A 13,629-nucleotide genomic window follows, 5' to 3' on the forward strand; every position below is an offset into this window, starting at 1 on the left:
TCATATTGCTCTATCCTTGGTGACGTCCAGATCAAGTCTGTGGGTAGTACGGCTTCTGATCCGTACACCAGGAAGAAAGGTGAGTATCCGGTGGCTCTGCTTATTTGAGTCCGTAGCCCCCATACAACCTTGGGTAATTCTTCAATCCATTTTGACCCATAGTCTACTAGTTCTTCATATAGTCTTGGTTTTAATCTGGCTAGTATGAGTCCATTAGCCCTTTCTACCTATCCGTTGGCTTCTGGATGTGCGACTGATGCGTAATCTATGCTGAAGCCACAATCCTGTGCCCAACTTTTGAATTCTGTAGCTGTGAAGGGAGAACCCAAATCTGTGATGATTCGATTGGGCATGCCGAAGCGGTGCATAATGTCTTGGATGAACTCGACTGCTTTGGCTGTGCTGTATTTTGTGAGTGGTTTGTACGCGATCCACTTGGTGAACTTGTCAATTGCTATGAAGATGTACTCGAAACCGCCCTTTGCTTTCTTGAGAGGTCCTACTTGATCCAGCCCCCAGCAGGAGAATGGCCAAGCAGGTGGTATGCAGATGAGGTTGTGGGCTGGCACATGAGCCTGTCTTGCGAACATCTGACAACTTTTGCATTTTCTGACGAGTTCTTCTGCGTCTTTCAAAGTGGTTGGCCAATAGAAACTAGTGAGAAATGCTTTGCCGACTAGTGTTCTTGAGGCGGCGTGATTTCCACAGCAACCTGAGTGTATTTTGTCTAGGATTTGTTTGCCTTCTTCAAATGAGACGCATTTTAGGAGTACTCCTGATGATGCGGCTCTTCTGTATAGCTTGTCTCCTACTAGAACGTAATTCTTGCTTCTGCGAACGACTCATGTGGCTTCCTATTTTTCCGCTGGCAACTTATTCTCTTTAATGTAATCAATAAAAACCTAGGTCCATGAATTGGTGATTACCAAGATCTGGGTGCCTTTTGCTGAGATTTGAGGGGTTATTTCTCTGGGTTGTTTGATAGAGGGGGCTGATAACTCCTCTATGAAAACACCGAGTGGTACCTTTGCCCTGTCTGATCCAAGCTTTGCAAGGACATATGCTGCAATGTTGGAATCCCGCAGGACATGTAGAATTTCTAATCCTTGGAAATGTTTTTTGAGTTTTTGGATTTCAGCACAGTAAGCACCCATGTTTTCTTTGGTGCAATCCTAATCTTTGTTTACTTCATTGATGACTACTACCGAGTCACCATATACGAGTAATCGCTTGATTCTAAGGGTAATAGCCACTCTTAGCCTGTGTATGAGAGCTTCGTATTCTGCTTCATTGTTGGTAGCTTGCCATAATATCTGAAGGACATACTTTAGTTGTTTTCCATCTGGAGAGATTAGGAGGACGTCTGCACCGGCTCCGCCTAGCTTGAGTGATCCATCAAAGTACATCTTCCAATGATCAAGGATAACACTTGACATGGGTTGTTGAATTTCTGTCCATTCGGCAACAAAATCAGCAAGGGCTTGAGATTTAATTGCTTTCCGTGGGGTGAAATCGATGTTGAGAGCACCGAGTTCAACCGCCCACTTGGATATGTGTCCTGTTGCGTCTTTGTTGTGTAAGATGTCTCCTAGTGGGAAATCTGTCACCACGGTAATCTTGTGGCTTTCAAAATAGTGACAAAGCTTGCGTGAAGTGATCAATAGGGCGTAGAGTAGTTTTTGCACATGCGGGTACCGGATTTTTGATTCTAACAGCACTTCGTTGATGTAGTATACTAGGCGTTGTACTTTATACACGCGCCCCTCTTCTTCCCTTTCCACTACTATCGCCGTGCTGACTACAGTAGAAGTTGCTGCAATGTATAGCATCATGTCTTCGTCTTTCTTTGGAGGTGTGAGGACTGGTGAGGAAGTGAGGTATGCCTTAAGTTTCTTGAAAGCTTCATTGGCTTCTTCCGTCCACTCGAACTTGTCTGTCTTCTTTAGTAGTTTAAAGAAAGGCAACCCTTTTTCGCCGAGTCTTGATATGAAATGGTTGAGTGCCGCCATGCAGCCTATTAGTTTTTGTACATCTTTGATGCTTCGAGGAGGGCCCATCTCTGTTATGGCTCGAATTTGCTTGGCGCTTGCTTCTATTCCGCGATGACTGACCAAGAATCTGAGTAGTTGTCCTAAAGGAACTCCGAATACACACTTGTTTGGGTTCAATTTCCACCTCCACCTTTTCAGATTCTCAAAGGTTTGTTTTAAGTCTTCAATCAGTGTATCTGGGTTCTTTGTTTTTACAACCACGTCATCCACATATGCTTCTACATTTTTGCCGATCTGATCACCAAGGCATGTTTGGATGGCTCTTTGGTAAGTGGCTCTGGCATTCTTAAGTCCAAACGACATGGTCCTGTAGCAGTAGGCGCCGAACAGAGTGATGAAAGATGTCTTGCTTTGGTCCTATTCTTTTAATGCGATCTGGTGATATCCGGAATAGCAATCAAGAAAGGATAATAGGGCAGATCCTGCTGTCGAATCAACTATCTGATCAATGCGTGGTAGCCCAAATGGATCCTTTGGGCAGTGTTTGTTGAGATCTGTGTAGTCAACACACATGCGCCACTCGTTTGTGTTCTTTTTCTGTATCAGAACTGGATTTGCTAGCCAATCTAGATGGAGAATTTCCCTGATGAATCCTGCTGCCATTAGTTTTGTAATTTCCTTTTTAATTGCTGCCTTCTTGTCGAGAGAGAATCACCGTAGTCGTTGCTTCACAGGCTTGGAGCCTTCATTGACATCAATTCCGTGCTCAGCCAACTCTCTTGGGACCCCTGGCATGTCGGCCGGCTTCCAAGCGAAGATATCCTTGTTGTCCCGAAGAAAGTTGGTGAGCGCGAGTTCCTATTTTGCTGATAGGTGGGCACTGATGGTTGCCGTTTTTGAGGGATCACCGGTGCCTAGGTCGATTTGCTTGACGTCGGCTTCTTTTGGTGGCGCTAGGATGCTTGGTCTTTTAGCCGGTATCTCTAGTTCTTCTTGGCTTATTTCTGCGGCGATAGTGGCTATTTCTTTTCTTCCATCGTTTGTCTGTGCCTTTGCTGCAATTTGGATTGCCTGTACATCATAGTCAAATGCGTGCTTTAAATCACTCCGAAGAAAAAGAACACCGTTAGGCCCTGGCATCTTGAGCAACAGGTATGGATAATGCGGTATTGCCATGAATTTTGCTAGTGCTGGGCGCCCGAGGATTGCGTGATATGATGAATCGAAATCTACGACTTCAAACTTGATGAACTCGGTGCGGTAGTTCGAGGGAGTCCCAAAAGTAACCGGTAGAGTGATTTGTCCGAGTGGCATTGCTGCCTTGCCGGGTACTATGCCATAAAAAGGTATGCTTGTTGGTGTGATCATTCCGGCGAGTTGTAGTCCCATCTTCCTTAGAGTTTCTGAAAAAATGATGTTGAGTCCAGCTCCTCCGTCGATTAGTACTTTTGTAATAGTCATACCGGCAATGGTTGGATCTAGAACCAGTGGGTAATGGCCTGCGTTTCCTACGCTGGTCCATTGGTCTTCTCTTGAAAATTGGATTGGATACTCTGACTAGTTGAGATATCTTGGTGTAGCAGGTTCTGCTGCCATGATGGTTCTTAACGCTAGTTTTTCTTGATGTTTGCTTCTAGAGTCTGGAACCCCGGCAAAAATTACTGCCACTGTCCCTCTGGATTTTTGGAATCCCTTGTCTTCATGGTTGTCTCCTTCTTTTTTCTGATTGTCTTCTTTATTGTTTCCCTTGCTATCTTTTCTAGTGTATCTTTTGTTGAAGGTGTAGCAATTTCTGATGGTGTGCTTTCCGTTGGGGTGCAAGGGGCAACGTATGTTCTCAATGTCGTCATATCTTCTGGGCTTGGTAAATTTCTTTGATTTGTCTGCCATTGCTATTGTGTTGTCTGGACCTCGCTTTCTCTCCTGATGTCTGTTGTTTTGAGGATTTTGCCTGTCTAGGTTGTCTCTGTTGTTTCTATCTGGGAATCTTTCTCGTGTCTTCTCCTCTGCAAAAATCATTTTTTCCACTGTTCTTCTGAATTCTTCATTGTTTCTTGGGTTTTCTTTGCAGAAGTCTTGAAATTGCCACCTAGCCATGATTCCGTGAGAGAAGGCTTCGATTACTTCTCGTTGTGTGATGTCATGTACTTGAGCTCGTAGTTCGCCAAATCGTCGATAGTAATTCCTGAGACTTTCACCTCCTTTCTGCTTGAGTCCTTTTAACTCTACGTGGGTGATTGGATGTGTAATAATTCCTGCAAAATTTTCACAAAAAGCTCTTTGCAAGTCTTCCCAATTTCTGATTAATCCTAGATTCAATTTGTCAAACCATTGGAGTGGCATGGTTTCTAGGGCCATGGGAAAGAACAAGGTTTTGATGTCATCGTCTCCTCCGGCCAATTCAATCGATTGTGAGTAAATCCTGAGCCATTGCTTTGGTTCGGTCTTGCCATCGTACTTGGAGTGGTTGGACGGCTTGAACTTGTGAGGTAGTCGTATTGAAGCAAGTCTGTTCACAAAACAGGAGAATCTATCATGCGTTCTGGCTTCCGTATATTCTGATTTTGCGCCCCCTTCTTGCCAACTGTCGTCTTGGTGAGAGTAGTTTTGTATGGCTGTCCGAGTAGGTGCTTTGCTTTTGGTCTTTCTTGGTTGCTCGACTCGGTTGTTTTGACTGTGATTTCTTCAGCTCTCCCTGTTGTGACTTCCACTTGGTCCAAGTCTTTCGAAAGTGGACTTCCTTTGATTTTGATCTTCCTGCTCATGAGATGTTGCCTTTCCGTCATGCGTTTTAAGGACTGTTGATCAGAGAAAATCTTGGAGTTGTTCTTGTTTTTCATTGGGATATGAGGTCGCCCTGAGTTCTTCTAGTGCTTCTCAGATCTTATCGTAGGGTGTATTCGCTGCTCGTCCTTCTTTGATCTCTCATTCTGATTTCCTTCTATTGTACTCGGCTAGTCCTGATTCATATTTGATCCAAGTGTCCTTTCACTGTTTAGCACGGCGTTGACGTCCTTGTTTCAATTTGTTCTTTCTTTCTCTCGCTTGCCTCTGACTCTCAGTCTCGCCATCGTGCCCCTAGATAAATGGTGATATGTTGGATTTGGACTCATCTGAAGATCTTACATCGGGTGCTTCTGGGGGGATCAATGGTGATCAAGGGCGGCGAATCATGAATACTTCTCTAGCGTGAGTTGTTCTGTCATCGTCGTTGAGATTTCTGTACTGCCAGAGTTGTTGATAACTTCAGTAGAGGTTTCAAAGTCATAGATCGAATCTCCTTCTTGGTAGGGTAGAATTGTTGTTGTCGTATCGTCGACTAGTTGGGTGCCGTCATTCTTAGGAACGGTACTTGGCCAGTGAATGATGCAGTCTTGAGATGTTATGGTTAAAATGAGACCTTCTTGGGCTCCCTTCAGCGGCATTCTAAGCAAGGGATAAGTGGATCCTTCGGGCCATGTCTGATAAGATGTTGCCATGTTGTGGAATCCAAACGGAAGAGGACCCAACTTCTTTGAAGTACTTTCAGTGAACTCTAAGTAGTATTCTTGATATGTTGACATCATGTTCTGGAGCTTTGTCGGAAAAGAACTCGGTTTTCCGAAAGAACTCGGATAAGACTTCGTCTCGGAAGCGGAACCTGAGTTCGAATCGGATGCATGAAGTCGCGGAATCCGAGTTGGATTGGAAATCGCGAGCTGCGCGAATCTTCCAACAAGCTGACCTGTCATTGTTGTCGAACTAAAAGAGTCCTGATGATGATCTGAATCTTCGAAGAGACGGCCTTGGAGCTTGCCATCGTCGCCTGCCTCGCAGATCCATGAACCGAAGATGAAGATTGATCCCTTTGAGAAGATCATGTTGTCGAGGTCCATCGAGCTCTCGGATGCAAAGTCGCCGAAAGCCCCTACCTGGCGCGCCAGCTGTCGATGTTTGACCACCGATAGCCTGCCACGGGGGTACCCGGGGCAGTATGTTCGGGCTTCAGCGTATGCAGAACTCGATGGTAACGCAAGAGACAGTCGATTTATCCTGGTTCGGACCCTCGATCTTTGATCGAGTAATAGCCCTACGTCCAGTCGGCGTTAGCCTTTGCGTTGGATTGATCGTAAAGAGTTGTGTTGTACAATTGTTGTTCTGAACTCCTAACCTAAGGAGCCCTGCCCTCCTTTATATAGTCAAGAGGCTAGAGTCCTAGTCGGTTTACAATGAGAGTTCCTAGTAGGATTACAGAGTAATACTACTACTACTAAGATTACAGGAGAAGAATCCTAATTAGACTAGGTCTTCTCTCTTCCTTGTGGGGTATCCCGTGGGTCCCGCACCAACAAGCGCCTCCATAGGTCTTCTCCGACATGGTCTGCCATGGGGGACTAGGCATGCACCATCTTCACGTGCACTGCCTCCTTATCCTCGAACACCTCTTCCGGTGGTGCCACCTCCTCCCCAGAGGGCTCAGCCCAGGTGCCCATCCCCAATCCTCGCTTCCCCGCTCTACAACAACTCAGTTACCATTTTATGGTACTTCAGAACCTATATTACAAAAAAGTTATATGGCTCAAATATGTAATGGGAAACACATGCGCAAGCACGCACGCAAGCCACACACCCACTCATGATTGCATACGCACACACACAGGCCATGCACACATCCTTAATTCAACCGGTGTGGTGTGTTTTCACTTCCTAGAATTCAATAGTTAAACAAGGCGAAAATGGGGGAGAAAGAGTGTAAACTAAAGATGGCAATGGGCTCGATTCCCAATTCCCCTCGAGGAATTCCCCTGTTAGGGGATGGGGCCATTTGATCCCCCATGGGGATCGGGCGATGATCAGGGACTCCTTGCGGTGGAACCAGGTCTGCTACTTCACGATGAATGACTTGACCGCCTACCAGAACGTCTCCCTGTCATCCATCCCTAGCTCCACCGGTGCCGTCGTAGTCGTTGCGCGACCGTCGACCGCCGCTGTCGTCGCTTGCTGTTCTCCAACTTGGTCGCCGCAGCTCTAGCGACGCCGCCTTTGTTGTGCTCATACGGCCTGGTGCGCCACCGTGGGTCTTCTCCGACAAGGTCCACCGCGGGGCTGGGCGCACACTGTCTTCTCGTGCACTGCCTCCTTGTCCTCGAACACCTTCTCCGGTGGCACCGCCTCCTCCCTGGAGGGCTCCGCTCTGGTCCCCATCCCAAATCCTCGCTTCCCTGCCCCACAACAACTCAGTTACCATTTTATGGTACTTTAGAAGCTATTTTGCATAAAAGTTATATGGCTCAAATATGAAACACACACGCAAGCATGCACACAAGCCACACACCCACGCACGCACGCATACGCACACGCACAGGTCACACGTGCGCAGACAAGAGCCACACACCGACACACACGCACATGCACACACGCGCGCACACATCTTTAATTCAACCAGTGTGGTGTGTTTTAACTTGCTAGAATTCAATAGTTAAACAAGGCGAAGATGGGGGAGAACCGGCGCAAACTAAAGATGGCAATGGGCGTGATCCCCGATACCCGACGACGAATTCCCCTTTTAGGGGATGGAGCCATTTGATCCCCCATGGGGATTGGGCGATGATCAAGGACTCCTCGTGGTGGAACCATGTCTGTTGCTTCGCGATGAATGCCTCGACCGCCAACTAGAACGCCTCTCCATCGTCCATCCCCACCTCCACCGGTGCCGTCGCTACAGCCGACTACCGTTGCCGCTGCTTGTCGTTCTCCAACTTGGTCCGCAGCTCCGGTGATGCCGCCCTCGTCGTGCTTGTATGGCCTACTATGCCGCCACGGGTCTTCTCCGACATGCGCCACGGAGGTTGAGCGCCCACCATCTTCGCATGCACCACCTGCTTGCTATCCTCGAACACCTCCTTCAGTGGCACCACCTCCTCCCCGGAGGGCTTTGCCCTAGTCCCCATCCCCAATCCTCGCTTCCCCGCCCCGCCCCACAACAACTCATTTCCCATTTTATGGTACTTCAAAAGCTATATTGCACACAATTCATATGGCTCAAATATCTAATGGGAAACACACACGCACGCACACACAAGCAAGCACACACACAAGCACACATGCGCACAAGCACAGGCCACACACGAGCACACACACAAGTGCCACACACCAACACATATGCGCACACATCTTTATTTCAACCGGTGTGGTGTGTTTTCACTTGCTAGAATTCAATAGTTAAACAAGGCGAAGATGGGGGAGAAGAAATGCAAACTAAAGATGGCAATGGGCCCGATCCCCGATTTCCCATGGGGAATTCCCCTAATAGGGGGTCGGGCCATTTGATCACCCATGGGGATCGGGCGATGATTAGGGGGACTCCTCACGGTGGAACCATGTCTGCTGCTTTGAGATGAACACCTCGACCGGCTGTCGGAACGCCTCTCCATCATCTATCCCTAGCTCCACCAGTGCCGCCGCAGTCATTGCTGCTGCCGCCAATCTCCGTTGTCGCCGCTTGCCGTTCTCCAACTCGGTTGTCGCAACGCCTCATTGTGCTCGTATGGCTTGTTGTGCCACCACGGGTCTTCTCCGACATGGTCCGCCACGGGGCCTGGGCGCACACAGTCTTCACATACACCGCCACCTTGTCCTCGAACACCTACTCCGGCGGCGCCGCCTCCTCCCCAGAGGGCTTCGACCTGGTCCCATCCCAAGTCCTTGCTTCCCCACCCTACAACAACTTACTTACCATTTTATGGTACTCCATCCATTCTAAATTATAAGTCATTTTGACTTTTAGGTACATCCATTTTACTATACAGATAGATATAATAATATGTCTAGATACATAGCAAAATGAATGAACTAAAAAAGTCAAAGTGACTTATAATTTGGAACGGATGGAGTGCTTCACAAGCTATTTTGCATAAAAGTTATATGGCTCACATATCTAATGGAAAACACACATGCGCACATGGCATGTGTGCGTGCACACACAATCCACACTCAACGAAGCACACGAGCCACACACCCACACACGCACGCACACAGGGCACATGAGCACGCGCACACACACAAGAGCCACACATCGACACACACACGTGCACACGGGCGCACACACATCTTTAATTCAACCGGTGTGGTGTATTTTCACTCACTAGAATTTAATATTTAAACAAGGCAAAGATGGCGGAGAAGGGGTGCAAACAAAAGATGGCAATTGGCCCGATCCCCGATTCCCCGTGGGGAAATCTCCTATTAGGGGATGGGGCCATTTGATCCTCCATGGGGATCGGGCGATGATCAGGGACTCCTCAAGGTGGAACTAGGTCTGCTGCTTCACGATGAACGTCTTGACCGCCTATCAGAACGCCTCTCCGTCGTCCATCCCCAGCTCCACCGGCGCCGCTGCTGCTGTTGCCGCTTCCGCCGATCGTCGTTGCCGCCACCTACCATTCTCCGACTTGGCTCATCACAGCTTCAGCAACACCACTCTCATCGTGCTCATACAGCCTGCTACGTCATCGTGGGTCTTCTCTGACATGGTCCACCGTGGGGGGCTGGTCTTGCACCTATTCACGTGCACCGCTTCCTTGTCCTCGAACACCTCAACTAGCGGCACTGCCTCCTCCCCTGAGGGCCCGCCCTGGTCCCCATCCCCAATCCTCGCTTCCCTTCCCCGGTACAATGTGTACGAGAGTCGAGAGATGAACCATAGAGCAGAGCACCAGACGTCCATAGCTCCAGGCCCATCTAAAGGCTTCATCTCATTTGCTTGCACCCTTGAGTTCATGTATTCTTCCATTGCAGGTCTAGTCGGTTAGGTGTGTGGTGGAGGGCCTCTCCATAATGCCTTTGTTTCTATTCTGCTGTCGTTTAGGTTCCTAACCACTTCCTCTGTGGTTCAGTAACCGACACTATGGTGTTCTCCCGTAGCTACATTGTGTAAGCCATTCTTTCAGCTCTTCTTCTTAATGAAATATGTGTGAAGTCGTGTTCTCTAAAAAAAACACTGGTATCTTAAGTATTGGCACGCCCCAAGGCGATTCAAGACCAAGTGGGTCATGCACAAATTCTGCCTCGAGAGAAAATGTAGACACAACAACGCCAGCCTATGCTTCAATCCATGGTATGACACTCAGTCTACTTGAGGAACGTTACTTATATAGATATGATATGTATACTTGTGCTGGAAAATATTTTACAATTTAGGTTGTGTCAATAAACTTTAATGTGCGATTTTTTGTTTTATATATGTTCTGGATGAATGGTTGTGTGCAAGGTACCCAACAAGCAAGCCTTCGATTAGTAGTCGATCTACTAGAATGCTCGACGTCAGCTCCATCGAGGTCAGTGCAGTGAATGAGTTCCTTGATTATTCCAGGTACTTCAGCTACGACGGATCAAGGCAATCAGTGAGTCATAGCGTAGTTGGGGTCAAAAAGCGAGGCATGATTTGTTTCACACAACATGGCTCAGGTGGCGTCAATTGGCGATATGTCTCAGTGCTAGGCTGCTACCTTCTTGAGTTTTGGATTTTTGGGCTATATGCCACATGCTAGTTCTATGTAATACTCCCTCCATACTTAAAAAAATGAAGTCGTTTTGGACAAGGCTTGGGTCAAACATTGGGAATATAAATCATGAATAACTTTTAAGTTTTTGAGTTTGGAAATGTGAAAACCATATGTATAGATTTGTCTTGAAAAATACTTTCACAAAAATTTACATATATCACCTTTTGATAAATATCTTTATAAAAATAAGTAGTCAAAGTTATGCTTTGGAGACCGTGACGCTATCCAAAACAACTTCATCTTTTAGTATGGAGAGAGTATATACCTAGGGAGGGCCTTTCCTTTTGGGGCCTAGAGCGGCCACCCCTTTGCCCCACCCCTAGGACGACGGGTCCTACAAACAACCATATCAGCTACACCTCCTCGTTGAATATGCTTTGTGAAGACCATCAAGCCCTAGGAAGAAGCTACAAGTTGCACCACTAGGCAATTGTGGCGAATGCCCTAGGAGGGGCCATTTCCTTACATTTGGCCGTAGCCTTCGTGTCATGATCATTGATGAAGAATTTTATAGCATATATAATAATTCTCAAGCTATTCCGTACCAAAAGCTCTAGTTATTTCGTGGCAGTTTTGTTGGTTGCTAACTCATTAATAAGTAGCTCGTATATTGAGCAATCATACTGTGTGTGAAACGGACATTTATTTTATATTGCAAATTAAAAAGGAATGTTATGTGTGATATACACACAAGCATGCACACACGCACAATGTGTGCATGCGCACACACACTTCTTTTTCACTTAACAAAACATATAATGGAAGGATACACAAGTATTTTTTAGTCCCTTCGTCAAAAAAAACTTATGTTTTAGGATTTTAGGACAGATTATGTTACTACTTACCTACTATCATAGTCGAGGAGGAACACTCAGGGAGAGGTACAATAGCAGCACAAGCACATGACTGACTGTAGATAACTGCGTACTGACTAAGAATCAGTATCACTCACTTGTCACCGGCACTGCTTACTAGTCCAAATGCAGGACACCTTGTCTAGAATCTCCTTAATCACCAATGGAAAGCTTGCAATGAGATGATTGAATCCATCAGTTTTCATGATTGGGCCAAGCATGTTCAGCGAGGCCATCAACCCAATGCAGGCTTGTCGTAGCTACGAGCAGTTGTGCTGCTCTACCAAAGCTAGCTTCGTTGCCACTGTTTCCACACAACAACCTTAGCCTCTCCACTCCAAACATGTCTGTGGCAACCAGCAAGTGCGTGATCGCCGGATTCCGGCCATCACTACAGCTATCAGGCAGACGATCTGTGAAGATGAAGTGAAGCAGAGCCTTGAAGATTGTTGGCTCCATGTCATCGATGCTGATGAGATTTTCAGCTTTCTCCTTCATTGGACCATAGAGCTACGCTCTAAACACCGGAGACCGGAAAGCCAGGACACATCTGTGGGCACGGAACAACTGGTTGTCCATAGTGAATGTGACGTCTGCCCCTTTGCCATTGCTCAGCATCTCCCAAAGTCCTGGAGCGGGACGACGACAGAGTTTATCTCGTTCTCCATGGTGCGGGACTCGATCACGACCGTCAACACGCACCTGATCGTAGGTAGTCCCTGTCGAGGTATGGCGAGCCCTGCTCTTTCGTAGCAAAAGCTCTAGTTATTCCATGGCAGTTTTGTTGGTTGCTAACTCAGTAAGTAGCTCATACATTGAGAGACCATACTGTTTGTGTTGTGAAACGGACATTGATTTTATATGTCAAAAGGGACTGTTATGTGTGACACACACACATGCATGCACACACGCACAGTGCATCCACGCGCATACACACTTCTTTTTCACTTAACAAAAAAATATTGGAATTTTCCCCGCGGTGGTGACATAGATAACATATGTCTCCGCTAACGTTGATGGGGACGGGGACGGGGAATTTTTTCCCCGTGGTGGTGACATAGATAACATATGTATCATAGATAACATATGTTTCACTCATGCAATACTTCATTGTTTTTCCTTTACTCACTCAATGATTCTTTCTGGGATGACATCAGTGCATGTAATCACCACCGGAATGTGGTTTAGTTTTGGTGATTCTTAGATTGGAAAAAGTTTGTTATAAGTTATTTGTATTGTATCTGACAAATTTTTCCAAGAAACATGTGTTGACAGATAAATAGAAATTTCCTAATTTAATTTATATCAAGAAACTTTGATGTATGGGCTTTTTTGTATATGTTCAAGACACATGTGTGTATGTGCGCAAACACACAACTGACTGTAGATAACTGAACACTGACTAAGAATCAGTATCACTCACTTGTCACCGACACTGCTTACTACTCCAAATGCAGGACACCTTGTCTGGAATCTCCTTCATCACCAATGGACAGCTTGCAATGAGATGATTGAATCCATCGGTTTCCATGATTGGGCCAAGCATGTTCGGCGAGGCCATGAGCCCAATGCAGCTCGTCGCAGCTGCAAGCAGTTGTGCTGCTCTGCTAAAGTTATCATCATTGCCACTGTTTCCACATCAATGGTTTCGCTGAGCTTACTTTCACACAACCACCTTAGCCTCTCCACTCCATACCTGTCAGCGGCAACCAGCAAGTGCATGATTGCCGGATTCCGGCCATCGCTGCAGCTATCAGGCAGACGATCTATGTAGATGAAGTGAAGCAAAGCCTCCAAGATTGTTGGCTCCATGTCATCGATCCTGATGAGATTTTCAACTTTCTCCTTCATTGGACCAAAGAGCTCCGCTCTAAACACCGGAGAGCGGAAAGCCAGGACACATCTGTGGTACATTGAGAGACCATATTGTTTGTGTTGTGAAACGGACATTGATTTTATATTTCAAAAGGGTTTATGTGTGATACACACACATGCATGCACACATGCACAATGCGTGCACGCGCACACACACTTCTTTTTCACTTAACAAAAAAAGTAATGGAAGGATACACAACGTATTTCTTACTCCCTCCGTCCAAAAAAACTTATGTTTTAGGATTTTAAGATAGATTATGTTACTACATCACCTACTACCATAGTCGAGAGGAACACTCAGGAGCGGCACAACAGCAGCACAAACACCAAGCGAGCTGCGTAGGATCAGAACCAAGAATATCCATA

At 46.6% G+C, this 13,629-nt stretch overlaps 1 pseudogene; it reads right to left on the bottom strand.

Moving 5' to 3' along the window:
- Nucleotides 1-11,489: 11,489 nt before the first annotated feature.
- On the bottom strand, nt 11,490-13,239 carry LOC136507095 (BTB/POZ and MATH domain-containing protein 2-like; annotated as a pseudogene).
- Nucleotides 13,240-13,629: the final 390 nt, after the last annotated feature.

This window comes from Miscanthus floridulus, chromosome 15 (genome assembly GCF_019320115.1).
Source record: "Miscanthus floridulus cultivar M001 chromosome 15, ASM1932011v1, whole genome shotgun sequence".
In the NCBI taxonomy this organism is placed as follows: domain Eukaryota; kingdom Viridiplantae; phylum Streptophyta; class Magnoliopsida; order Poales; family Poaceae; genus Miscanthus; species Miscanthus floridulus.